Here is a 27,552-nt window from a genome sequence, read left to right as displayed (position 1 = left end):
TCAGTCAAAATTTCTTATTTCCACCTGTTCCTTGAAGAAACACGGTACCAATTCATCCACATAATGTGTGTTGACACACATGCATGGTACAAAAATCCCAGATAAAGAAGCAGGCAAGACATAGCAGGACAAAACACCATATAGAGCCAGATAGTCTCACACCCACTAAAACAACAGACACACAAGTTTTTCAGGAAGTTGTTGCTGCAGATGGTTCTGCTTCTGAGATCTAGAGCAAATATTCTCTTGTATTCCCACTTTTTAAAACATGATAAACAGATAAAACACAGCAAAAATTCCCATATGCATTTCAGCATCCCTTATGAAAGTACTCTAAGCTGATTACTTTCTTTGCTAACTACTTTATACTTCTCTCAATATTCACACTGAATGAGTCAAAATGCAATAAACCCATTAAAAACTGAATTTTCTAGAAGGTCTTGATATCATATGCATAGCTGAAAATATTTTTCTCCTTGCTTTATAAGCTGTGGTGCCTTACAGTGGAAAGCATGATTAAATTGGTTTTCTTGATCGCATAAAAATGTAGATGGAACAAAAGAGTTGGTTAATTTATATGCATTGTATAAGTAAATTGGTGATTATTTTCCCTAAGTAGACATGAATTTCACATTGCAGAGGAACTTAAGAAAAGATCATGAAATATCTAAATGTTAATTAGTGCCAGAAGTAGAAAAAGCTAAAAAGAAGGGGGTTTCAAGCTGTACAGCACTGAATTAGACAAGCATATTAGAAATGCACTACAATTTGGTGGTTCTGATTACACACTGAGCCTTTCAGGATCAAACTAAGACACTGATCATTTGAAATGGTCTGATATTTAGCCAATACATAAAGCTGCTACATCCTAAATAACATAAATGTAATGAATAGAAAAAAATGGCGTTTTCGTATTTTCTACAGCTATAAACAAACGTGATAAATCATTGTGTTTTACTTTTAGACAATCTCATAGTGAAACCTGCAGGTACTTACTAAATTCAACTTCAATATTCCCTTGTAATAAAATCAACACAAAAGCTTAAAGAGGACAGCTTGTATCTTCAGCATCTATAGAGAGATTTATTTAGAGAGAGGAAAACTACAATTTTCAACACCAGGCATGTGGGTAATGCTACACGTCTTACACTTTCTATAACAATATCTCCAACATGCTATGTACACAATAAACATTCTTCCTTTTGCATCTTTTCCTGAAAAAGTGAAGCAGGGAACATTCCCATGCTCTCCCCTCCCTTCCCCAATGCTACGGGTTCCCCTGCTGCTCTTGGTGCATGGACAAAAAGTGGGGGCTCCATATTGTAACTGTATGAACTTCATGCCAATCTAACTCTTGCCATATTAGGAAAAAAAAAAAAAAAATCCAAGTGTTTCATTCTAGTGATACAAGAACAGCATGTTATCAGTCCAAAATATAAGCCTTAGGCTTGTGTTTCATTTTGCAGAAAACAGAAGTATTCACAGAAATCAAGTGTAGAAACTTATCAAAAAAGTTAGCATGCCACAAACAAATTTTGTTCCTCCCTTTATGTAATCAAGACCAAAATAGTGTTGTTCATATACTATTAAACATTATAAATAGAACTAATTTACAGTATAAAAGCAAGCTCCATACTGAACACTATGCTGTTGAAAGCTGTAAAACGCTACCAAAAAAGCTCACCACATTGTTTATGTTCTCGCTTTAAGAAGTTAATGCTATGGTTAAGGAACTGCTACTAGTTTGAACTTCCATAGAGAATCAAGCAGACATCTGCATGAGTTGCTCTAAAAATGGCCACATTTGCATAGAGGAAACAGAAATTGCATGAAAATGAGTGCATATGCAAATCAAGTTCACTATTCTTTTTTTAAATGTAACATCCAAAATTTTTTGCTTAGATACTTCCCAGAAAATCAAAAGTATTTTCTCCAACTTCACTGATGGCAAGACACACAAATTAACACAGAAGACTTTCAGAAAAATGAAATTTGGCACTTCCCAGTTTCTGTTTTGGACCAGCAACAAGGGGTCTAATCCTCCATACATCCTGTTTGGGATTACCTTGCTAGAAGAGGAGGCAACCTTCTCCCTTAATCAACACAGGAAATTGAGCAGACGAAGTAGCGAGTAAAATGTACAAGTCTATCACTAGTTAGTTTAGTTACAAAATTACCCACAATCAACTTCCTTTCAGCCAACTTCATTTACCATCTACATGAATGTTTTTTGCAGGCCATACTGGTTAGAAATTTTTTGATCAAAAAAATGGTTTATCATTCTTTAAAAAGGGTTCTGACCTCAACTTTAAAAACTGCTTGCCAAGGTGTTCTTTCTGAATTCTGTTGTCCTTTCAGTGAACGTGCAATAACATGAGTAAGATGATCCAAAATACCTGAGCTAAATTTTTTGAAAGTAACACTTCCAGATATCGTACATTGGTTTTAATTTTATGAGATACAGATTCCAAATCTCAGGATGAACTTAATGTGGCAAGCACCATTCATGTAAAACAATCAAACATGAAAGCAACTAAATTCAATTAATGCCCCCCAAAAAGTAACTCCAAAAGAAACAACCCAGAACAGCCAGATTGCTTAACAGGGAAAAGCCTGAACAAACAAAGCCTACTGCAAGGCCAAAAGGTCAGCAAGCTGCTAGAGCCAAGGGCCTCCGGTTGAGAATGCACCAATTCTCTCTCACATTTAGTTACACAAATCTTATGCGAATACAAAAGTTACTCCTCTATGAAAGGCAGCATTCCACCTTCAAGTTCTGCCGTCACTACTGTGTACATCAGAACCATCACCTGGCTAGGCCGCCCAAAGTCCAAACATGGATACCTTAAGAAAAAAAAAATATCCCAAACGGCCTTCAACATTGGAATAGCAAACTGGGAGCAGAACAGTAGAAGCCCATGTGCTATTCCCTGAAGACCAGTCTTCCACTGTCCCCACCACTAGCTGGCTCAGAACTAAAAAAGGTAACAGCTGAGGTCCAACCAACATCAATTCATGTATCGGCACCTCACAACGCAACTACAAGTGTCCTGGCCACAAAACCGCAGTGGCCTAAAGCAAGGACCACCAGCTAGGAAGGGCTCCCGGCTCAGACCCAAAACTGAGCCTGCCGTGTATCACAAGACAGGCTCTGCTGCTTTGCTCACCTTGAGCACCACACTGGCAAGGGTGAAGGTAAGGAGACAATAGCAAGGACAGAAGAGACAGCAGGGGATTCTGGAAAAGGCAGCACTGAGATGCCCAACTGTAAGAAGGTTTCAAACCAGCAGTCTACGTGAAAGTAAAGACACAGTAGTTAAACAGGAGAAATGGAAAGTTAGTCCCAGGTAGGGGCCTTGTAAAGTAGACTGCACCAGTGCGCTCAAGGCACAAATGAACCATGCCAATCTTCATCTGGAGGGAAGAGCCACAGGCTGTGTGTGGTATAAGAGGTGATTTCTTGCTTCTCCTTTTAGATAGGCTACTAACTGTAGGGAATAATACGAGTTAACTAAAACAGATGGTGGAAACTATTAAACTATTCCCTCTGAATAAACTTTACAGGATCCTCGTAAAGAAACAGGTTAAGAAAAACAGTCAAGTAATCCCAACTACTTGGGGGGGGTGTTAAGACAGACATCAGTACAGTATTTTACAGATTTTAACTGGGAGTTGATTCATTTTACACCATCCCAAACTAAAGATGGATTACTTCTACAGCTATAGAGTATGCTTAGCATGTACAAACCACATCTGTTCAAAACTGGAATCCACATACCAGAGACGAAACAAAGACTATTAGAATTTCAGTAACAAATCTCATAACCTGAGAAATTAAATTCTTGCTTCAACTAGAACATCTCCAACACTCTCAATTAATGTGCCACACCTATTAATATTAAAATTGCCATACGGACGACCATTTGAGAATATACAGGAGTTTCTTGACGATGATAGAATATATTCAATCCAACCATAAAAAGAAAAAGCGTAGAATTAAGTGTGGGTGCTTTTTAAATTTGCTTTCATTTTTAAATACTGTTTTGGACATAAAACTTTTCCAAATAATGCAAGAGCTGAAATTATGTTTTGAAAATTAAACTTTTCAGTCAACAAGAACAGCCATCTCCAAGTAATGCTGTTATGCTGTTAATGGCAGAAAATATGCATTAATCTCTGACAGCAACTAAGTTATTTTGCACCTGTAAATTCATACCAACACATCACAAATACTTAAAGCATGCAAATGCTTTTATAGGGGTTGACAAATATCATTATCTTCACCATCAGGGCAAACGAGGCTTACAGTTTCTCAGGACTCGCGCTGCACAGCTGTCAGGATGCAGGCACACGACGAAAACCCCAGCAGCCCACGAGCGCCAGCAGGGAGAGGATGCACATCCCGGTAGCTCAGCCTATTGGCAGGCAATACGCATCACCAAACCCCAATTGCTTTTGGTCAGATGCCCATACTTAGGCTACAAAGCCAGAAAGGAAAACCAACCTCACTTTTCAAGGCTGATAACCCTTCTAATGGGGTGGGCTGCAGCCACGAGATCCGGGCACCTCCTGTACGGTTTCGGGGGGTGGGGTGGTGGTGGTGTCATCCAAGTTGTAAAAATCTCCTATTAAAGCAGGACAGGGGGAGAAAGGGGAAGAGAGAGAGAAACAGCCTATTATACCAATATCATTTTAGTTCTTGTTAGCTCATGAATTGCTTATTGGGATTCCTTTTTGGCTGCTTGCCCAGAACAGTTGGAGGAAAAAAACAAAACAAAACAAAAAAACTAGGCAAGCCAATCCTTAGTGAACACATGAAGCTCCTGCTGGAAACATCCTCCTTCCAGGGTCTCCCCTTCCTAATATAGACTTGCCAGATGCTCTGGCCTGCTCTCCTAGCTACTCCAGGGTTGGATGGGTGTTAAAACCAATTCAGTGTCTTCCCTCCCACCAGTTGGGGAGCACAGCTCACAGGACATACTCTAAAGGGACTACATAGTTAGCGTAGTTTAACTGGAATCATCAACTTGAGCATCCTGTTTAAATGTATACAAATCTAAACAGACCAACTTACTAATACAGAAACTGATCTAATTTACTAGTAAAGCCATTACAAACAGAAGCATGGAGATTTGTTAAACCTAAGTGGAAGGCTCCAGCAACTTGGTTTTATTAACTCAAAGACCAATTTCACTGATGAAACATTTAACTTAATACTTATAGACAGTCTCTGAACTAATTTATCATGTCTTTGTCTAGAGCTTTTTTCCCTTCAAAATGACCCTCCTTAAAACAAAGCTATTAACTTACTTGTGCCTATTTGTGTCTTTTGCACTTACACTGAAAAATCCTCTAGAGGCACATCTATGCTAGATGCCCTAAATGACAAGCAAAGACAAAAACACCCCCATGCCCTGCCCCAAAAAATAAACTACCAAAGACTCCGTCTTGAAAACCACTCAGAAGCAGAGAACTGGAAAAGGCTGAAGAACACCAAATTTCTGGAGCTATGTAAGGACTGAGGGTCTTGGCTACTCAGCACTACACCACCTCACTTCCAACCCTTAACCCTCCAGAAAAGAATCCATAGCCCTGAATTGTATAACTACACTCCCTATAAAATACACATGGAAGGTAGGTATCTCTGAATCAGATTCACAGTTATCAGTATACTGAGCTGATTTTTCCAATGCAAAGCCTACAGTGCGTCAGAAGACTCCTTACATTTTGTTTGAAGCAAAACATGTAACACACCCAACAGCACTAACTCAAGTCTCAGCAACAAGATATGACAGCAAAAGGAAAAGCTGGTGAAAGGAATGTGTTAAACCAGACCTTTCAGACTAGGGTGCCTCCCTGCATGTCAAAAATAGATGCCTGTGTCAGATCAGGATCACAGTTTCAATCCTCCCTCGGCAATAGGTGCTTACGTTACCTATTTTGAAAGCAGGACCAGTTCCCATTTCAAAGAGAACTGTGGGTGCAGAATAGAAGGAACAGAAAATAATGTCCACTCTTTTGATACAGTAGCCTAACAAAGCATTTGCACACAGCATGAGAAATTCTCATGCAATGTGACTGGCAGCCAGAAGCGACTCAAGACTCCATCTCTCATCTCCCAAAAGAGTGCACTTAACATCAGCCACCACCAGCACACTCTCTTGCTTTCTCATCAGAGCTATAAAACATGCTAAGATGAAGAAAAGGCTCATGGGACCACTGTGAGAGCAGGCACGAACAGCACAAACTTTCTGTAGAAAAGGCACAGCTCTGCCTCCTAGAATAAATCGCCTACAGAGTTCTTTGATGCTGGCCACTACCTGTGGTACTGCTTGGGAAGAGACACCTGTTCACACTGAAAGCCAGCCGCTTGCAGCCAGCCATCAGAAAAAAAATACACTTTTCTTCAAAACAGAGTGAAGAACTGAAGGCCATGGTTTCAAGGAAGGGATGGAGAGCTAAACTTATTCTCAAGACTTGTCTAGAAATTGTCAACATTTATTCCTATAAATGGTGTTTTTCAGCCACAGATTTCCCTTCCTGCTGAAGGCAAGGGAAGACAGGAAGAAAAGGCTGAACTAGAGAAACATTCAATTAAAGCACATGTGGAACAGGAATATTACTTGGTCAGTCTTGTGCATCATGGTCCAGTTACGGTCACTTGAGATAATTCCCCCCTTCCCATCCCCTCCCAAGTCCTTCCTTGCACACCCACCCACCACATCATATATGCACTTAAAGTCTTTCTAAGCTACAGCAGAAGCCACTATGTTAGACTATTATTCTTCACCCTGTCACTCCTGATTACAGTGTCACTTCTAAATACAGTAAGCATGAAGAGTCTAGGATAGTATTTCCTTGTTAAAACTTAACAGAGAAAACAAGCATTAAGAAAACAAAATATAACTGTTTCTCAGTTCTGTAACGATAACCACAAAAATCATGATTTCCCATGTTTCTGCAAGAGACCAGCTTTCAGATGGGGGGGAACACAATACAACAAAGAACAACAGCAAAAAAACCCCAGCAACAAAAAACCCTACAACCCTATAAACTCATAGTAGACATCTTAAACCTGGAAGCAGTTTAATCTTTGGTCTCACTTCAGATATGGACTTAAGCATAGGCTCAGTTCCAGTAAAGTTAGTGGTATCTCTCACATAATCAAGTACCTTGTTAAATCACAAATTGCAGCTTTCCAGCATAAGAAAAAGCCACATGTATTTTTCAGTATCATTCACTGGGATGAAAGGTTTTCAATACACATTGTAAAATTCACGCTAAAAATTTCTACTAACATTTATTAAAGAGGTTTATGAAATCACCTTGAAGAGCTTAGTTACTGCTGAGTCAGTGTTGATCCAGAAATGAAGCAGAGTGCTCTATGTAGAGCTTTATTCCCATTGGCTTAAAATGATTTGTCCATGGACCCAATACTGCATACTAGGTGCTTCTGCACCTAGAAAAATGGGAATAATTCCCACCCTTTGGCAAAGTACTTAGAGAAATAATGGAAAGACATTCTATAAATGCTACCTTCAATAGGTCTTCTTTCAAAAGTGAGGTTCTTCCTCAGAAGTTTTCATTGCCCCAAACAAATCACTTGGAAAGCCAAGTGGGAGTAAAAGCCCAAGTCAAATACTGCAGCATTTAGGCATGACATACTAATGCACTACTATATATGTGTGTATATATATACACACGCACACAAAGAATGGCATAACTTCACAGGACTGAGGGCTTAAAATAAGAGACTAGATTCATTATGGATAAATTTACCAATTCATACATGGGAAAAACAATCCTAGCCTCACATACAAAATGATGAGGTCTGGCCTGATCTGTACCACTTAGGAAGGTGATCTCAGTGTTACAAATGTTTTTGCTAAAAGGTCAGCCTGATACTGAATGGTAGAGTCAGAAGATTAAATCTTACATTACAAATTATTAGCAAAGGAATTTGGAAGGGAAATTGGGAAAGCCGGAAACATAATTATGCCACTGCATAAATCCATGGTTTACCCACACTTCAAATTTAACGTGCAGTTCTGGTCTCCTTATCACTCCTTCTTCCAGAGAGGTTCATTTGACTTACTAAACAGACTGACCACAGGCTCAGGAAATCCTATATGCAGCAAATAATTGAAGACAGAGTTTTAAATGAGCGTAGCCCAGAAATTCACCCTGTTCTTGCCTTTCCTTAGGTATCCATTTATAACTTCCATGAGATAAAGAAGGTTGAATTGGATCAGTTTTGAAGTCTAAATCAGTGTGGCCACTTTTACCTTCTTATTCACTCCAACTTTGTGATCAGCAAAAGCAGTATATCACAATGAAATACTGTTTACAACTGCACTGGAAACAGAAGCATTTCCTCATCAATAAATCAGCTGTTAACTTTTAGACAAGGCTTCCAGCCATCTTGCTGCTCTTGCAAACATAGATACTACATTTCATAAATGCCACAGTACTTACACTTATTAGCATATACACATTTGAATTTTTCCACTGAAATAAATACCCCTAAACCAAATTTCTAGGCGGTTTTAACCGAGATTGTGATGCTATGCAACTTCAAAAAGAAAACCCAAACTCAGAGGAGCTTCAGTACACATTTTAATTATTTTAGTAGTGTTAGACAAAAGTAGTATTTCAAGGCAATGAAAATTACAGATCATCTACACATTTAAAGCTGTTCTATGAAGAAGGAAGTTTTGAGTACTAGAAACTTAAGACAGACTATGTACAGAAAAGCCTGTAAAGCCTTTATGTGATTTTTTTTTTTTTCCTGTTTGCAGCAAGGATGATGAAAGCTTTCAAAACATTTGGAGTAACTCAACACCAGCAAGCTTTCCTTTCCCAAATTACTGTGCTGCTTCTGAATTCTCAACACTTGCCACAGAACATGTCTACAACATTCTCTTGATACTAGACTTCATCAAAAAAGAGAAAGAAAAAGCCCTGCAAATGTGTTTTCTTAGTTGCATGAAATATACTAATCCTAACCCACTCATATAAAGTTGCTACTATTAGCATGTATTTCCACATGTAAACTATTCACTACTTCATATTTAATAAGTATATTACCATACTATTTCTTTGTGACCAAAATTAAAACTTAACCCTATATTTACTAATATTTATTCTCTTCAGTACACGGTAGAAGCTTTATCTATCTTAATGTCTGCCTTCTCCCCCAACTCATTCATTGAAAGTCTCCTACTTAAAAAAGTATTAAGTATTCTGAAATGATGAAAATTTCATTTCCAAAAATAGGAAACAGGAGTACACATCAGAAAAACTGACATCAGCATGTACACTTACTGTCTCATGACAGTTGCAGCCACGAGCTTTTTTGTCGTCTAGCTAACACAGAGATTCATGTCTCCGTACCACAACTCCTGCGTCCTGAGAACAGACTTTCCAAATGCTTTATGGGCTTACTGTATTTGAGTAGCAGCAGATTCATCACTGAACAGCTGGAGTTTTGCCCAGCAAAACAAACTATATTCTACACTGAAGCGAGGGACATGATGATTAGGCTTTTCATATCCCTCTCATGTTGTAAATTATGGAATTATCAGAAAACTGTAATCATGAAAATGTTAAACTAAGGAGAATGTATTTTTACAGCAAATGAACATAATTATGTTTACCATATTTGGGCCCAAAGTTGGCTGGCAATTCAGTCTGTATATAGACAGCAATATCTGATTCACTGTCACAGGATATGAATAAACCAGAGCAATCCAGTGTGAGTAACAGTCTCCCTCCTATAACAAAACCAAACACTAGTGTGTACATAATAGTCCAAAAGCATCATATAATACTACCGTAAATAGCGATTACATAAATAGTAGTAGTTGAACAGTTTTTAACCTTAATTCTAAAAATCATTCTGGAACTAAATCTTTGTAACAGGAGACTTCTGGAACTGTCAAAATGCTTTATTTCTAACAAATCTATGGGTTTTAATATATTAGATTATGTACAACTAATTCCTGTAGCTGATGAAGGAACAGAGGTGACAAGTAATTTGAGATCATAAAGACTAAAAAAGTAGAAACGGTAGCATGCATACTTCATAACCTTCCCTCATTTTTTCCTAATCAAAAAAGCTGCTTCTGTGTCATGGGCATAGCGTTCCCCTCCTCATTAAGACCAGAATTTATAAGTCTTAATTAAATATAGATGAGATTTTTAAAATAGCACTAACTCATCCTGCATAGTTGGGGTCAAAACATGACTGGTTATAAGATCAAATGTAGCATACTTCCAGTTTATAATCTCTAATACAAATCAAAAGGGGAAAAATATAGCCAAATTTTGCCAACTATAACCCTTCCACCTTAAGAGCACCCAAAGCTTAGCACTTATCTAGTTGTTCTGCCTGCTTTACACAGCAGACAACTAAAAAAAATCCTGCCTCGAGTTGCTCAATCTTCTGCAAATGCCATTAACAACTGGTTCAAACAGAAGTTAAGCGCCAGAGACAAAAGGATTCTCCTCTTGCCCTTTTTCAACAAGCCCCTGTGTTCCAGCAAGTATCACCCCACCTTCACCACAATGGCAACAGCTTGCATCTTTGAGACTGCAGCATCTAGTGCCTTCTATTAGCTGCTTCAGTAATCCTGCTTTCTATTTCAGTCCACAGAATAATTTGTTGCCTTTTATCCACACAATATAAATGCCAAAATAGGCCACAGGTCAACTTAAAATCAAAAAGCTGCAGACTGAAGGCTGAGGAATGCTAGAGCAATCCTAGGTCTTCTCCATCCACTCCTTACAATGACACAGATATAAGAAATTTCCAGTTTTAAAAGCCATTAGTTACTTGGTTTTGGGATTTTTTATGTTCTTCCTAGGAAGACTAGCTTGCTTAAAGTTATTTTCCTTTTATTAAGAAAAGCTAAAAATATTTTAATATTTTAACAGACTATTGTTTTCCTGCTTCTTTAAAAACAGAGTTAACTCTTAATATTGAAGTTTAATTTCTTTCAATACAAATAAATGTATACGCTTGGAAAATAAATCTCATTTTTTATATCTAGTGTAGACGCTACCAAGGAATATAAATAACTTCACACAAGAGCTACTTGCTAACAAATGCATACAAGGAATTCTGCCGGCACGTCTCAGCAGCACGCATAGCTTTTCTAGCTTCCGGCTTTAAGCTGCTACATTAAGTATATGGCATGGAAAGGCATACAACAGTCAAACTGATGTTCAGATAAATACTGATGTGATGTGACTGATGTAATGTGATTTTTCCTTTTAAAAAATGCATTGTTCTTAGGTTAAAAATTATTCCCCAAAGAGCTCTCTAAGTATTTCCCAATAAAATTATCAATGGTTAAATAATTATCAATCCCAGTTTACAACATAAAGTACAGTCAGACCACCTTACCATGTCCTGAAAGTAGAAGTACTGATAGTTTTATATAAACAACTAAGCCCTCAGTCATAGGCATGATCTGTCACCAGGTTATGTGCCAAAATTTCTGCACTGAGTTGTGCAAGAAATATTTTGCCCAGCAGAGGATACAATGGGATATTTATGCTGGTATAATACATCTTGAAAGCAAAACAGATGTAATGTTTTAATCCATAAAACAAATTACCACGATGTGATTGATCTATTCAGTATAAATCAAACACCCATAAGCAAACCCGAAGACCTAAGCTTAAACTTTTATTATTTTAGATGTTTTGGAAAACTCACATGTGTCTTCTCCCCTGAAGCTCCAAGATATCACACACATGCATCAGTGGAAGACCCTAACTTCATGCCTGATAAAGTACATGCACTGTTATCTCCCAATATTCATTAACAGAGCTGAATTTTGTTCACAAATGAAGACCGGAAAGAAACATTTATAATTTTAAGTGGTGTCTTCTGATGTGTCAATTATACTTATAAATTATTATCAACATGAAAGACATGGCTTACATTAAATGCTGTTTAGGCAATTTAAGCCATGCTGACACTCCTTCCCAGTAACTTATGTTGACAAAGGGCTTTCTGCTGCAGAAATTGCGACACAGTAAAGCTCTGCCAGCCATAAGACACTGCAAAGATGCCAAATACATTTAAGCAATGTTTCAATACCAGCTGATGCATTTATTACAGATCTGGCCAGACCCCTTTCAAACCTATTTCCTAAGTATTAGATTTAGAAAAAGCAACCTTTTCGCCACCAGGACTGTTTGTGCAGAGGGCACGCTGACAGCCAGAACCACCCCACTGGTACCAAGCACTGCCCATGACTAATCTGGCACCAGCAAGCGATGGTAAGGAGAAGGCTACAATACACAACACTAAGCGTCAAGGCGATGCCTGGCAATTTCTACTTTATATATTACTACAAAACCCCCAGGCACCATTTTTAGCCACTGTTGGATTTCCTCCCTTCTCCCCATCCCCCAACCAGGCTCCAAACCTTGAAGTAACCTTGTTCTGTTCCCCCCCCCAGAGACAGCTCCATGCCTGAAACATAACCTCTAATCTTATTTTCTATTTCTAGCATACAATTCACGACCCTTATCCCAATTTTTTAAATTAAATATCCTCCATGTCGCAGACTCTGCTTCCTATACTCAGGACAGCGTACAGAGTATGTCAGAATTTATAACCATACGTTTATTGTTGAGGACAATTTTACATTACTTTTTAGAGCATTAGAAACATACAGTATTTACGCAATATAGGTTTAAAAGCCTTCTCTGAAAAAGAGGTTTTCAATACCACTGTCAGTACTCCACTGCAATGAAACAGCTTTATTTGTTAGGTTTCGATAAAGACCTTAAAATAGAACAGATCTGCACTTCAGGGCAGTTTGCAAAGCAAAGCATTAACTTCCAGCTATTATTGATACTTGGAGAATATCTGTGGACATCAAGCTGAAGTCTTACAAATTACAGGGTTTTATTACAAAGGAAGTCTTCTCATCTGACACCACCTGTTTATGAGAAGAACTTTGCTTAAACTTGCTTGGTTTCTTGCAACAACAAAGTGTGTAGTTTGTTTGCCATCAATTCTGTAATATTTCTTACACAAAAAAATTAAAATAAAATAGCCTACTGGGTCAGATGTACACGTAGGCCACAATGGCAGTGGTCAAAATGTATACTTTTAATTAATTAGCCTCCTTCATATTTTTATCAATTATATCCAATTTGTACAGTTGCTAGGGCAAAATGTTCCTCCACGCACAAGTTCTCCCACAAAAGCACTTTGATACAGAACAGCTCTCTGAAGAACGAAAAAATATTTTTCTGTCTCCAAAGTGCTGAAAAACAAGAAGTTTCCAGGATGCATCCCAAGCCTGGAGGTTGCAGTCTGACACAGCCATGCCCTCTCAGAGCTGCAGAGAGTTACAAGTACACATCTGCGTTTTCATCAGCCACATGCTAACGCTCTTCTGCCTACCCCAAAATAAGCTATTTCAGTCACAGAAAACACAACCCCACGGAGCATGGAGGGAACGTCTGTTACTGTTCAGCTGGCTGTGTGCTCACCGTGTAGAGATTAACTGATTTGGTCACTGTGCATTAGTGAATACCTTCACTTACACATAGTGAAAGTTAAAAAAAAAAAAAAAAAAAAAAAGGGAATTCCATGTACCCACATAACAAAATATTTATAATGCTCATACCAAGCTAGCAGCTAGCCTTTCAAAACAAGGCCAAGTATATTGATATGACTTTCTGTTGATTAAACAGAAAATTAGTCAGCCTAGGATGCTAATAGCAAAGAAATTGCCCCTAGTAATTCACAAAATTACTTTCTGAATTCTATTTTAGACATAATCAGTTATGGGACAACTTGACCACACAAGCAAAATTAGGAAAGAAGGAATAATCCTTGTACTAAGACATGAAGTATTACGACGTGTTTTGTTAAATTTATATGTATCTTATCAACATGTCTTACAATAAATCCGGTTTCTTTTGCATTGGTCTACACAGGCAGTTCTAGTAAATACCATTAGTTTGTTCTACTTTCTCTCTCCCACTCCTTCAGCTTCCATCCTATTCTCAGCAGGGCATCGTTTGAATTTATTGGTAGTTCCACAGAAATTGAATAGTGCATGTGGGAGGACAGCCTCTAGGAATAAAAGCAGATGAGTGAACATAAATCAGGCTAGAGAAAAACAAGTGTGAGAATTTTTTAAGGTAGCAGAGCTGGATTTTGAAATGGACTGGAAAACAATAAATACAGAAATTGTGAAGTCAAGAGTTCTCATCAACATACTTATCAGATCAATTTGTACTATGAAGCAAAAGTTAGCATGATAACAGGAGCAGTGCAATCAGAAGTAGCCTGACATGAGATTGATTCCTAGGTGGCTACTAGGGGAGTTCACAATACTTTCCTTCCGTACTTTAAAAAAAACAAATAAAATTACCTTGTCAACATAAATGATAACTGCAAGTCAGGACTGCCTTTCCCTCAGCAAAAAAAGGATGCTATAAAAACATATTTTGAATGGTAACTTCATTGAGTCTTAAGGGTCAATGTTTAAAAGCTTCTCCACCCCACCCCAAAATGAGGACTAGAAACATCTTAAACAACCTCACTGAGATTCTCATGTCAATGAATGACAGCCACAAAAATTTATCATAGCACTAGGAAAATATTTGCAAGTATGTTTTCAAAAGGATACAGTTATTCAAGTGGAAAAAGAGTATCACACCACGACTGTCCAACAACCCAACTATTTCAAAATACTAAATTCATTAAGCGTTTTATTACTGTGGTCTCCATAAAATACATAATTAAATAACTAATATAATATTGCTTGTTGATGTAAATATAATTTTTAAAATGTTTTCCCACCGTCTCTGCTTTTAGTATGGAAGTTACAGGAGAACTTGTTCTAAAGTCCTCACTGAGGACAGTATTAAGAAGGTCTTTACTTTTTCCAAACTGTTTCCACTCCCATCTTTCATAAGCTTGTGGGAACACAGTATAGGTGGTTTTATTGCATTTATTAACATTCTTCACTAGTCATAAAGAATGAAAACCAAGTAGGTACCAAAGTAAATCCATACTTGACACCATTTTAAAATCCTCACTTCATTGGGAAAGGGCTCCTGGAGTACAATCACTGATGCAGCCTGGAGATGCACGATAATTCATGCCTTAATTCTGGATACAGCATGCACTAAACATTCTGCTAAGTCAAAACAACCCTTTTAACATACAATAGTTTATACAAAACATTCAAATTACTCAATGAGCATCTGAAAAAACATTTAAGCTCACTGAAAATGTAGGGATTTTTTTTAAGTTTCTGAAAGGAAATCTGAGAAGGATTTCTGAAAAATAAAGCCTTCTGCTTACAGCCCACCAACATCATTAGGTGAAGTCATCATAGTGCTAACAGCAATATTGTTACTACTGCGGTCAGCACTGAAGCTTAAAGAAATGAGCGCTGATCATCATAATGGCTGATTAATTGTTTTGTTTGGTATTTAACAATACAGTTCTTAAATTAATTTTTAAAAATTAATTGGACAATTCGATTTTAAATATTAAGTACATTAACATGATCTACAAGAATATTAACATGATCTAGTAAACATTATATTTAAGATAAAATTAGCAGCCAAAAGAGACAACATGTGCCTTCTGACTCTCTGCTACCTACCATGAATTTCCACAATACATCTGACCCAGCCCACATGGAGCTAGCTTGGGGAGCCTGTAGCCTGCTATGAAACCCGCCTTCCCACAAGAAGCCAGACACTGCTGTCATCAACACCTCTCAAGAACCACAGCCAGGGATCTTCTGTTTGAACACTGATCTCGTCTAAGACATTCCTACATATTCACTGCTTCCGAGTTCTTCCAACCCCAGTGGAACCGTCACACAGTGGCTATGGCTCAGCCAGACTGATTTTGGACAAAACTCAATGCCCACTACTACTCCATAATCAATATTATGAAAACAACTCCATCCACACATGTCTGAGGAGAAGGTAAGCAAAATTATTACTTAGGCAAAAAGTTCACCTTACATCTGCTTTAAGATAAACAACATAGTAATAGACACCCACAGAACAGTTAACTGTTTGGAAAGAACCCTGCTGCTAGACCCTAAGATCTAAGGCTCAAACTTCCACTACAGTTCTTTACTATATTCTCCATTTACAGATAATACATCTTCTTCCACATTTTTTCCCCATTAGGCAAGCTCTGACAAAAAACTGAACTTGTGTGTGCTCTGCTCCTGAATTACTGATGGCAGCAAAAAGCGCAAATCGCTACTGCACAATCAAACAAAACAGCTAACATGCTTTTGCAGGAAGGATTTCCATCCATTCCTGTTCTCCAAAGCATTACATAGAAAAATAAAACTAGAAAACTGTTTTCCTACTGCTACTAATACTCCTTCCTTCCAAGGCTCTGTAAGGATCTTGCTCTATTTCTAGACTTATTCTGTTAGGCAATTACAACTTCTATATTCTGCATAAGCCTACGATATGTATCTGTAGAAATCTCTCAGGGAATACTACAATGAATAAACACAGGCATGCTACATTTATTTTTTGCATCTTCTTTTCAAAAAAGCTACCATAATACCAAGTCTGTAGTCACCTGCAATTTTTGAACACTAAAAATATATCTTATTTTCTTATTTTCAGTTCAAGAACATTGGCCCTATTTTCAATTTCTTTTTCCTACTTTTAGATTCACTCTAGCAAGCTTAAAACACACAGTATTATAGATACATCCTTACTACACATCAAGGTATTTATATATTTGGTTTTATCCACAACACAAAATACATATTTCCTGCATACACCTAACAATACTTGTTATATGCCTATTACATGATATATGTTCTCCTTTATTCAGGGATTTGAATTTCAATGAGTCATTTTATTAAAATTTCCATTCTAGAAATAATTACCTTCCTTCAAAGTGTCCAGTAACACTATGCAGCTGGAGCAGACCAGACCACTTTTTACATTTATCATTTTGTTAGGAACAATGTGTGCTACAGTCAGAACTAGGACTAACCACAATCAGAGTATTATTTGCTATACCAAGGGATTTTTATCCTCAACTACTACTCATGTATTGCTGTGTAGCAGGAGAGTTTAAACAGTGCTTCAGCTGCACAGACACTAACACCAAACTGAGTTTAGAACAACAGGAAATCTTTCACATTTTCAGCATGGCAGATTCCTCTTCCCATCTTTCGGCTAACATTCCAATCCTCATTGGGTAATACATACAAACAGAAGAGTTTTAAATACGAATTAAAGTGAAAAGCGGGGAAAAAAGCAGTAAAAGTAGGGGAAAAAGCAGTAAAAGTAGGGGAAAAAGCAGTAAAAGTAGGGGAAAAAATAATCACAGTGAGAAAAGAAGAGTGACTGAATTCAGCAGCGTAAGAAAATTAGATGATTGTGGGCTTGGCAAGAAATTGACAGTTTTCTTTACAGTGTATCAATATAATGATATTCAAAATTGAGATTAAACTATATTTTAAGGCTCTCAAATGCTATTAGTAAGGCATTCTGCTGCTTTTTGAGTTGCTGTATGCATATCAGCAAATAATTTTAAACAGTATAGCCTCTTGTAAAATGGAGTCTTATCTCCTCTTGCAGCTAACGTATTATTCTCTGCCTGGAATAGAAAATTCTTCCATGAACTGCTCTTCACATGTTTCAGGTGATTATGCTGGCATTTCTTTGCCTCTGAAGTTGAAACACATAGACTCCATTCACACTGACATTTGTCCATATTTTGGACAGGACAGTGGATTTTTATTGGTCAGAAGTAGTACTTAATTCACTACTAATGAAAACAATTTCAATGTTATATTAAGTAATCTATAGTAGTAAGTTCCTAAAAGATAACTACTGAAGAAAAAATGTCAGTGAAAAAAATCTTGTGGCATCGAAGTTTTTACTATATGCCAATGCTGTAAAAATCTGAGTATCTTATCTCCTTTTGTGTCAGATTTAAGCTTGTTACTTGTAAATGAATGGAAAGGTTTTTACCTAATTATTTGTTAATTCTAAAATATTACATTGAGTAATCTCAATGATTACTCATTGAGTTTATGACTATGTGAAGTTGCTTCGCTATCTTTCTTACCATAGTCTTCAATATGAAGGTATTTAACAAGAAACCAAACCCTTTGAACAGAGAAAAGAAAACAAACAAGAAAAGAAGCAAGCAGGAGATGCATTCCAGTGTAAGCGCGAGTAAGCCACAAGTGCCTGCCACACAACCTACAACTTACCACCAGTCCAAGCTGAGGCAATATCTGCCATATGGAAGAAACTAAGTAGCAGTTTTAGAAAAAAAATAATTTCACCAGAGAAAACAAAAAATAATTCTTCCCTTTACATCAGCTACAAAGCATGAATTTCAAAGTATTACTTCTTAAAACGTTGGCTCTTACCTAAAAGATACAGGAGGTCTTATCAGTGCTGGAATACACAATGGTTCTAAGATAAGGGTATCTTGCATTTGAGGACACATACTGGTATATGTAAGTCAACTTGTCAAATGCTTCCCTCTCACAGATATTCTACAGCTGCAATTACTATTCCCTGCTTTTTTCAGAATATATTAAGTGGGTCTTCTAACATGACCAGGTTTGGACTATTTCAGCTGGAGTACTGTCCCTCACAACACCATTTCGGCCAAAATGCTATCTGCCTGTGATAGTGTAAGGTAACTGAAAGCCAATGAACTATAGGTCTTAAGTCAATGGTGTGATGTAAAAGAAGAAAAGAAACCCCTCACAACATGAACCTTTAGACACAGCTAAGTAAGGGATAAGAAGTCCACTAAGTCAACAGTGCTTTGAGGCGCGATCAGGTTTTTCACATGCTACTAAGCACTATAATCAATATTCACGCATACCTAGTTGCATAATATTTGCTCCAAGTCTACTGTTCCAAATTACACCAGTTTAACTTCGCTCACATTAGGATTCATAGTAGAGAAAAATATTTAGCATAGACATAGCATGCAAGATGCCCTACATTCATATTATAATTTATTCCTCAACATACTGAACAACTGGATCAAAATACAGCATACCTTCCTATCTACGCTTGTAATTATGAGGACTGTATCACTTACAAAACCTTACGTTAAAAGGAAATGGAGCATAATTATGTAGTGTAGAAAAATTCATAAACTATACTTACCCTTGTTTTTCTTGATATATGATTTAATGTGCAGTGAAAAACCACCAACACAGCAGAGATGAGCAACTCATGCTCCAGAACAGAATATATCAAATAACATATGCAAGGAAGACACAATATATTATTTCCCTGAAACCACAAGAATTTTTGAAAAGAAACTGCCTCATCTGTGCTAAAATAATTTCAGAACAAAATACAAATACAACTTTTTAGCAGAAAGTCACTGACTGAAATACATAATTTTCTCCTGTTTCAGGATGCAACTTAAAAGATCAGGAACAACATACTGTATCAGAGAAAAGCATCCACTGACTGCACTGCGAAGCTGAAAAAGCCCATAAAAATGTGAATGTCTCAGGAAAAAGAACAAACAAATCACAGCTTAATGTCAAGTCAAATTTTATCAGTCATATTAGCAGTCATCTTCTCCATCTATCACAATGCACAAAGTTGAGGGCCATGAAGGCCTTTCAAGTGGAACAAACACATAGCAAAGGGTGTTGAAACACAAGAGAAGGCAGAGTCTAGACAGACATTTTCCATCAATAGTCCCCCAAAGTACAAGGGATGGAGAATTACACATTAAAACACAGACCAATGAATAACAGAGCAAGGACAGGCAATTCTGAAGAGACCAACAGCAACATGCCAATCTATAGATATTTCCTCAGGAACTGACTTGAGAAGTTTAGTTTAAAAAAACACACTAAACTGTCAGAAAAAAAACACCTCAATGTATTGCACAAGCAACAAACTCTGTGCAGCTTTTTACGAACAAATTAAACTTAATATATTGTACCTTTAAATCCAGAGGAGCTATTCAACCATGAACTCGGATATCTGCAAGCCACAGCAATTCACACACCCAGTATTCAGTCCAACAACATGTCTGATTAAAGCATACTCTTCAGAAAAGCACCCAGAATCAGACACCATGAAAGGTTTTGGAGTAGTAACTCTCTGACACCTGACCCAAAACAATTTAAACAGCGTTAGAGATTCAGTGATAAAAACACCTCCTGATGCTTGAAAGACAGCATCTATGATTCGAAAGGGACCTCTGCAGCCCTCATGGTCACCGTGATACAGGAGGAGAAGGCAGAGTGAGAGAAGAGCTAGAGTTTTTTAACACATGCTCAGGGGAAACATAATTAAGAGGCAAATCATGGTCTGTTATTCATTTGTCTGACTGTATCAGACAATCCTAATCAAGCCTCCTAAAACCCAACTGTTCCAGAAACTAAAATGGAAAAAAGAAAAACTCTTTTCCTGCTGTGTCTTCAAAGGAAGAAAATGCATTTTTTCCCAAAAAACGCTTCCCTAAATCTTGTGTGTCAACTGCAGATTTACTCTATCATACCAATCTATCACCACAAAAATGTAGCATTCCTATATAAAAACAAAAAATGTATCATTAGTGGTTTTCAACAGATTTCATGTCCAGCAACATCTGCAGAGCAATAGATTTCACTTAACCAGACCAGGATCTTTTCTAACCACAAAACCAAGCAACAGATTAATTTCAAAATAGCACACGTCAGATGTACCACTTTTCCACACAGATAAAGCAATAAGTGCACTTGACCAAAGACTGCCAAACTAGACCACATGCTGTCCCATGACCCAAATTACTATGTCAGTTTTAAGACCAAATATTATATGAAAGATAAGATCTAAATTAGGGTTGATAACTCAGATCTGTAGAATACCTTTGCTAAGAAGAACTTGTGAACAAACCTATGTTAAATTCATGGTCAAATTTTATATAAAAGTTTGCTAATTACCAAAGTTACTTTGTAATAACTTCTCTAAAAAACTTTACAATACTCACTCCTCTTTGGACTTGAAATGAGGTCACAGTGCTGAATTTGACATCACAATCTGTTGCCCTGGAAATTATTGCAATGTTTAGACAAAGAAGTTTATTATGAGATCTAATAGGATTGCTTGAGAGAAAATGTTTTCATTCTCTTCCTGAAAGCAACACAAGACAGCCAGAAAGACTGGAAGCTCTTTGAGTAAGGACTCTTCCAATGTTTTAATACAGAACAAAGCATATTCCCAATAACAGTATACGTGCTCTTTTTTTCCAGGTTTTTTTTTCTAATAATTGGCATTTCCTTCCAGCACCCCATACAGTTTTCATCAGCATGGAAGTCTCTTAAGAAAAATATGCCACAAAGTTAAAAGTCCACTTGCATTAATTTAGGAAACTTAATTTTTAGTTAACCTACCCTGCTCTTCTGTACATAAACATCAGCAACTTCTCTTCAAAGATAGCTGAAACAGGAGTGCAAATTATAATACTACCAAAACCTTAACCCTGCTTGTATCATGACACTGGTAGAAAGACAGTGTATTTGTACTCCACTATGAGTTAGTAAAGTACACCCAGTTTGTTCTCTGTAGGTGAAGAACGTACAAGTATCCGCTCAAACCTCTGCTTTCCTGCCAACAAGAGTGGCAGTCTGGCAGTCTTGATGATTTCATTTGCATTACTCTGAAGCGAACTCAGTAAAACAAAATTCCAATCACTACCAAATCTCACATATTTTTTCATTCTGTTTTGCTTTTTATTTAATAAATGAAAGGTTTTACCTTTTCGAAGTGATACATGCATATTTAGCAGTAGACCTTTTTTTCAGCACCATATTAAAGTTCTTGATTACATCATCTGCTTGTAAATGCTCATCTCATAGGAAAAAGGGTATATCTTATTACCTTATTATTTAAATATTTGCAAGCTGTGTTGCTCAGCCAAAAAAACATAAATATCTAACTACATCTTTGGTAAGAGGCTAAATAACGTTTATTCTGGAGCTATGAAACATGCACTGATGAAGTTGGATTCTCTAACATATTTGGATTCTCTAACATATTTGCATAGTTTTAGTTAATACTATTCTACACCACCCAGCCTTTAACTCCTACTTGGACAAAGAATTGCAGACCTCTCAACAGCAGGCAATATTGCTGTTCTTCCCTCCTGCCAAAAAAAAAAATCTCCTATCTTCAGGATCTTTCCATCTTTTACGAAACACAGGTGCCCTTCACAAATGAGGAAAACCTGCAGTCATTTTTACCTTCATTTGACAAACGTGGTTTCTTCTGAACATTTGGAGATGACAAACTCATTCTACATTGAAGCTACCCTGCAAGATGCATGCATGCAGAAGAACATAACAGTTCTGGAAGAATGAAATTTTTAGGTAGCTCCTTCCTCCTTCTACATAATACCATCCGGTGCAAGACTTGCAAATAGCATTCCGAAAAAAATCTTTAAATACTCAACAGAAAGAGATTATGTTCCCCAAATTTTTTGGAGTCTGGTATAGAATTACATTTACCCGAAGTGATCTTTCCCCTGTGATACTCAGTCTTCTACTCAAGCTGTGAGGATGCAAACACAAGAAAAGTCTTTCAACAACAAGAAGAGTTTTTCTGTGTCTGTCCTTTCTAGTCACTACAGCTTTCACTGGTTTTCAGCATTTCTGTTGTATGCTGGGCCACTTAAAAAGAATGTCTAGCTTCTTCAGGGTGAGACTGCCAGCTTCAAGTATTTTTAAGGAACTTTTATAAACATTACCTTGTACTTAGACTCTTAGGAAGCAACACTTAAAAGATCTCCAGAATTTTCTGGAATGTGAGCTGTAGACATTCAGGTGCTTTATCTTTCTCTGGGGAAGCTCTTGTGCTTGGACTCAAACTGTTCTTCTAAGGCACAATCAATCAAGTTCTGTAATCTGTACAGAAGAGCAGGAAGTTCAACTTTCATAAACAAAAAAAATACCTAGGAACATTGCTCTGAATATCCTGGTATCAGACAGGCCATATGGACATGCTTCAAAGGATCTAATTTTACCCCAGTAAATCCAGAGGAATTCCCAATACCATCCAGAAACTCACAAACATACCAAGTTCTCACAGTGAGGTAATCTACTTGGGAAACTAAAAACACTCAGTTACTGACAGGATTAAAGATGTATTTCATTGCTAGATAACTCTCACACAAATGAATCACACTATGGACGTCTGTGGAGAAGTGAAAAAAAAGGTCCATCACAGTCCTTTCTTCCTACTCTTCTCCTACCCTCTCCTCTACAACACATTCCATACACTGCTTCAAAGTTCCCAACATACAGTGTGTTAGAATAAAGCATTAAAGAATCAAAGTTAAATATTATTATTTCTACCAAGGGAAACAAGCTTTCCCTTACATTCAGAAACTGTTTAAGTTGAGGAGTTTTGTTCCATTCCCAGATTGCAGAGTATACTGCACAGATCCTGTGAGGAATTTTCTGTAATTGGACAGTACCATTTAAATGTCAACTTTGAGTGCACAACTAAACAAGAACCACACCTAAAATACTGTTATTAAACAACCAGTTGACGTGTTCCCTTATAACTCCCAAACCAACACACATGTAGTGTCAGGAAACAACACAGATAGAATATTCAAACCTGAGAAGGGGTAGCTGACAAGGTGGTAGGGGATCTTCCTGTTGAAATTTTCCAAATAATCTTTCTTTTGCAATGCTACTGTATAGAAACACCTACTAGAAAACATTAGCATCTGACAAGTACCCCACTGAAACATGACTAGATAAAACAAAACAAAAAGAGTCACATTGACCAAAAAACCCTAACCACTTGAAAAAGCAGAGAACTGTTAGAAAAGCAAGAAACAAAAGACCACAAAGAAGGAATACAGCTATGTTACAAGACAATTAAAATCTAGCTAGCCTAAAACAGAAAATATGCATCAGTCATTTCAAGGAGACAATTTTACTAAAAACATAAGCAGTTATTGGTCACAATTTAGGGAGGTATTGTAAAGATATTTCTCAGGAATTATTTTCTCTTATGTGACCCTAAGAGTAAAAATACACATGGTAAAAATTTATTTGAAAATAAAACACAGACAGCTACTTTACAGCAAAAACTTTTTAAAGTTTTTGTTTTGCTTTTTAGCTAATACAGCAAAAAAATTCTGTCTACTAGTGCTACCATGGTCTCCTACGACGGCTTTCCTTAGAAGGGAGCGTATTTATTTCCTTCGTGAAAATACTTCTTCAAAGCAAGGCCCTAGAATATCCCACTTCAAACTTAAATTGTTTCAATAAAAAGTTGTAATAGGTGCTTGCCCCAATAAACTGCCGTATGTTATCATTAGACTGAAGCCAATGTACCACTGATGGTATGCAACACCACGGCTGGAAAAATGTCTCACTTGCTATAAGGGCTCTTGAATATGCCTGAAAGCCTCACAGAGCCTCAGTTATTCCCACCTCAGATACACCCATACTGATCTTCACTCACAGACATCTCAGAATTCCCCCAGCCACACCTGGAGTACTTCACATTCCCCTTTTCAGCCCTTTTCTTTCATTCTTCACAGCTTAACCAGCATTTATAGACCCTCTATTCTGCTGTTTCCCAGACACACACACCCCTTTCTCTTGTACTCCAAGGCTGCTTCAACACAGGTCCCTGGAAGTCAGTTTGCCTCATGCAAAGTTTATGACTTTAATAGAACCACACAGACCAATCCTCCCAAACTTATCTTAAGTAATCAACACACTCATCTTCATTAATTACAGCAGAGTAAGACAAGATTGATATTTCAAGACCACAGCTCTCAAAAGAATTTGTCCTGTCACATTAGACCAAAGTGAAACACGCCTCATTAACACCAATGTCATTTTTGAAGTTTCATAGAAAAAAATTATTATTTTTTTCTTAATTACTGTTTTGGCAAAATTCAAGGACTGGACCAAAATGGTTTATTCACAGAACACTAGAAGACTGGGATCATATCCAACCAAATCAGCAATTAACCTGCAAAGCAGCATTTGTGAAATTAATGCCTCATAGTCTGCACACACACCTTAACAGTTTCTTTGGGGGCAGAAGGGATGAACGCCTAAACCCCTCCTGCCATAGAATTATCTTGAGGTACACAAACAGCAGAAGAGAAGAAACCCACACAAAGCCAGAGGCACAACAAAACACAACTACTACTAACTGAGTTTGGAACCCATCTTTAACAAATTCTATTTAACTTTCAAAATATTTTTTCATCCTACCAGGCAGAACTTCAGATTTTACAGAAATCAAGAAACAGCACCTTCTATGGTTTAGATCTGCAGTCCCCATATAAGCTTCCAGCATTGCTTTCAGCCACAATACGTACAAAATCTAAAGAGAACCCAGAATACAATACTGCCTGGAGAGCACAAGATTGCCTGTGGCATGTAACTAATAAACTGTTGTTACCCAAAGGCCAACAAAGGTTAAGAAACACTAATCCAGACACATCACCAAGCTCCAGGAGGACCGGTGCGATTATAACGTAGGTTTTGTCAAGCCTAGCAGAGCCAGTTCCCCTCTGAGCCAGCCCCAGCACAATGTTTTGTGATGAGGTTACCCATGCTGCTGGAAATGTCATCTTTCATGTATGATATAAAACCCCTTCTATAGCTAGTAACAATACCCTGGCATTGTTTGCAACATGTAGGGTGTTGCTCTGGCTAACATCCAATTCCAGTAATAATATTCTATCTACCTACAGTAACCACAAGAAGATATTCTTCATTTTCAGCCCCAAGTGGTTTTGCAATGCAGCGGCAAGCTCTTAAAAGAATTGCCATACTTCACTGCAAGTTCCACATTTCACTGTGCATTTATCTGTCTGCACAGATCAGGCATTCCTCTAAAACTGTAGAAACACCTTGAGATTACTGGGAATAAAGGAGCTCTTTTCATATGGCACAATTAGTCATATCAGCAGTGATAGCTATTTTGAGCAGCACCCATTAATCACTATCATTAGCAGGATTTCTGGTGTACCAGCATTCATTGTACGAAGAACAAGTCTTTTCCTATTACAGTACTACTATATAAACAAAAGCAGCAGCACAATTTCTCTTGACACAATCCTGTTTTGAGTAACGAGAGGCAAGTGGCAGCACTTAAAACTACAGTCAATTCAGGGTATAATGAGAAGCTTGCTTATAGGACAGCAAAACCAGTTGCTTTGCTGCAAAGGAAAACTGGCCATCATTTGTATGCTGTGGAAAAAGAGGTGTTGAAAAGTAATAAATAAATAGTGGGAAGAAGTGGGGGAAAAAAGCTCTCAGGTTGAAGACAGCAGGAAAAAAAAAAAAAAACACAGAAAAATAAGATTCAATTGATCAAATACAAGTTGATGCCCAAGACGTGGAAGAAACCTAGACTTCTCTTTTAAACATTTGTAGCAGGTATTTTCGTATTACTTTCTATGAAGGATTATTTACTTGTTAATCAAATTTCAGAGTCTCAGTAAAGACTTTCAACTAGAAATAGATTCCTTGTATGCATTATTTCTAGATTCCTAACACCCCTGAGTAACTCCTGATTCAGAATGAGAAACACCAACAGAAGGATTTATGCCTTATGCTGACCTAGGAAGCAGTACCACAAGATGCATGGGAAGCAGTGGCTCTGTACTGCTTCCAGCCCAGTGCCTCACACCCCAAAGATTCCACCAAGCACCAGAAACGCCTATGTTGACCTGAAACACACCTTCTTCACAACCATAGATTAAATGCTTAGAAAGTCCTTCCTTCTAGGAGGGAAAGTACAGAACAGAAAAAGGAAGAAAATAAAACCGTGTGCAAGTCTTGAACTTGGAACAATAGCAATTCATTACAGAAGAAGGGTCCAGCTTATCTTCTGTAGAAATGTTGCCTAGTAGAAGGCTCCAGCCAAGTGCAAAATCATGTCGATACCCATGATACACAAATAGCACGTGTGTACATACCAGGATCGGATCGGCCAACACTCCTGATCCCATGAGCTGCATATCAAAACCTTCATGTGGCTGGGAGCTACAGGTACCACGTACCTCAGAGAGATGAGGGGAGCATACCACAGGAGCTTCAGTCACCCACAGAAAACAACAGTTCCTCAAGAGCTTTGCAAGACAGCACCGGGCTGAGAACACACAAACGTCAAGGAACAATAGCCTTAAAATCCACAGCAACTGTTTCCCCAACCTCTAGATTTGAGATTACCCAACAGCCACACCAGCGGTTACAAGGTGCAGTGCCATTTTGGGAACCAAGCCTCAGTCTTTTGCCAGCTGTGTGTGCCTCTCGAGCCACAGGCTGACCGACTCTGAAAAGCCAAGCAGTTTATTGTGGCTACACACAACTGATGTACACCACTCTTCAAGACACCCAGACATCTGTTCCTCTATAAAACCCATAACAACAATAATAATGGCTGATTTACACCTGTAACAAGGTTTATAATCTCACGTAAAACAAACAAGCAAGATCTTTCAACTTCTTTCAAATTTCTAAGCCAACATGCACCTGACAAATATAAACC

The 27,552-nt window shown here is 37.6% G+C and overlaps 1 protein-coding gene across 3 annotated transcripts in view; it reads right to left on the bottom strand.

The window, feature by feature from the left end:
* GARRE1 (granule associated Rac and RHOG effector 1) overlaps nt 1-27,552 on the bottom strand; it is a 62,862-nt gene that overhangs the window by 34,096 nt on the left and 1,214 nt on the right. The window lies entirely within an intron of this gene.

Source organism: Aquila chrysaetos, chromosome 9 (genome assembly GCF_900496995.4).
Source record: "Aquila chrysaetos chrysaetos chromosome 9, bAquChr1.4, whole genome shotgun sequence".
Taxonomy (NCBI): domain Eukaryota; kingdom Metazoa; phylum Chordata; class Aves; order Accipitriformes; family Accipitridae; genus Aquila; species Aquila chrysaetos.
The sequence above is the reverse complement of the archived record's forward strand: the minus strand, read 5'-3'. Positions and strand labels throughout refer to the sequence as shown.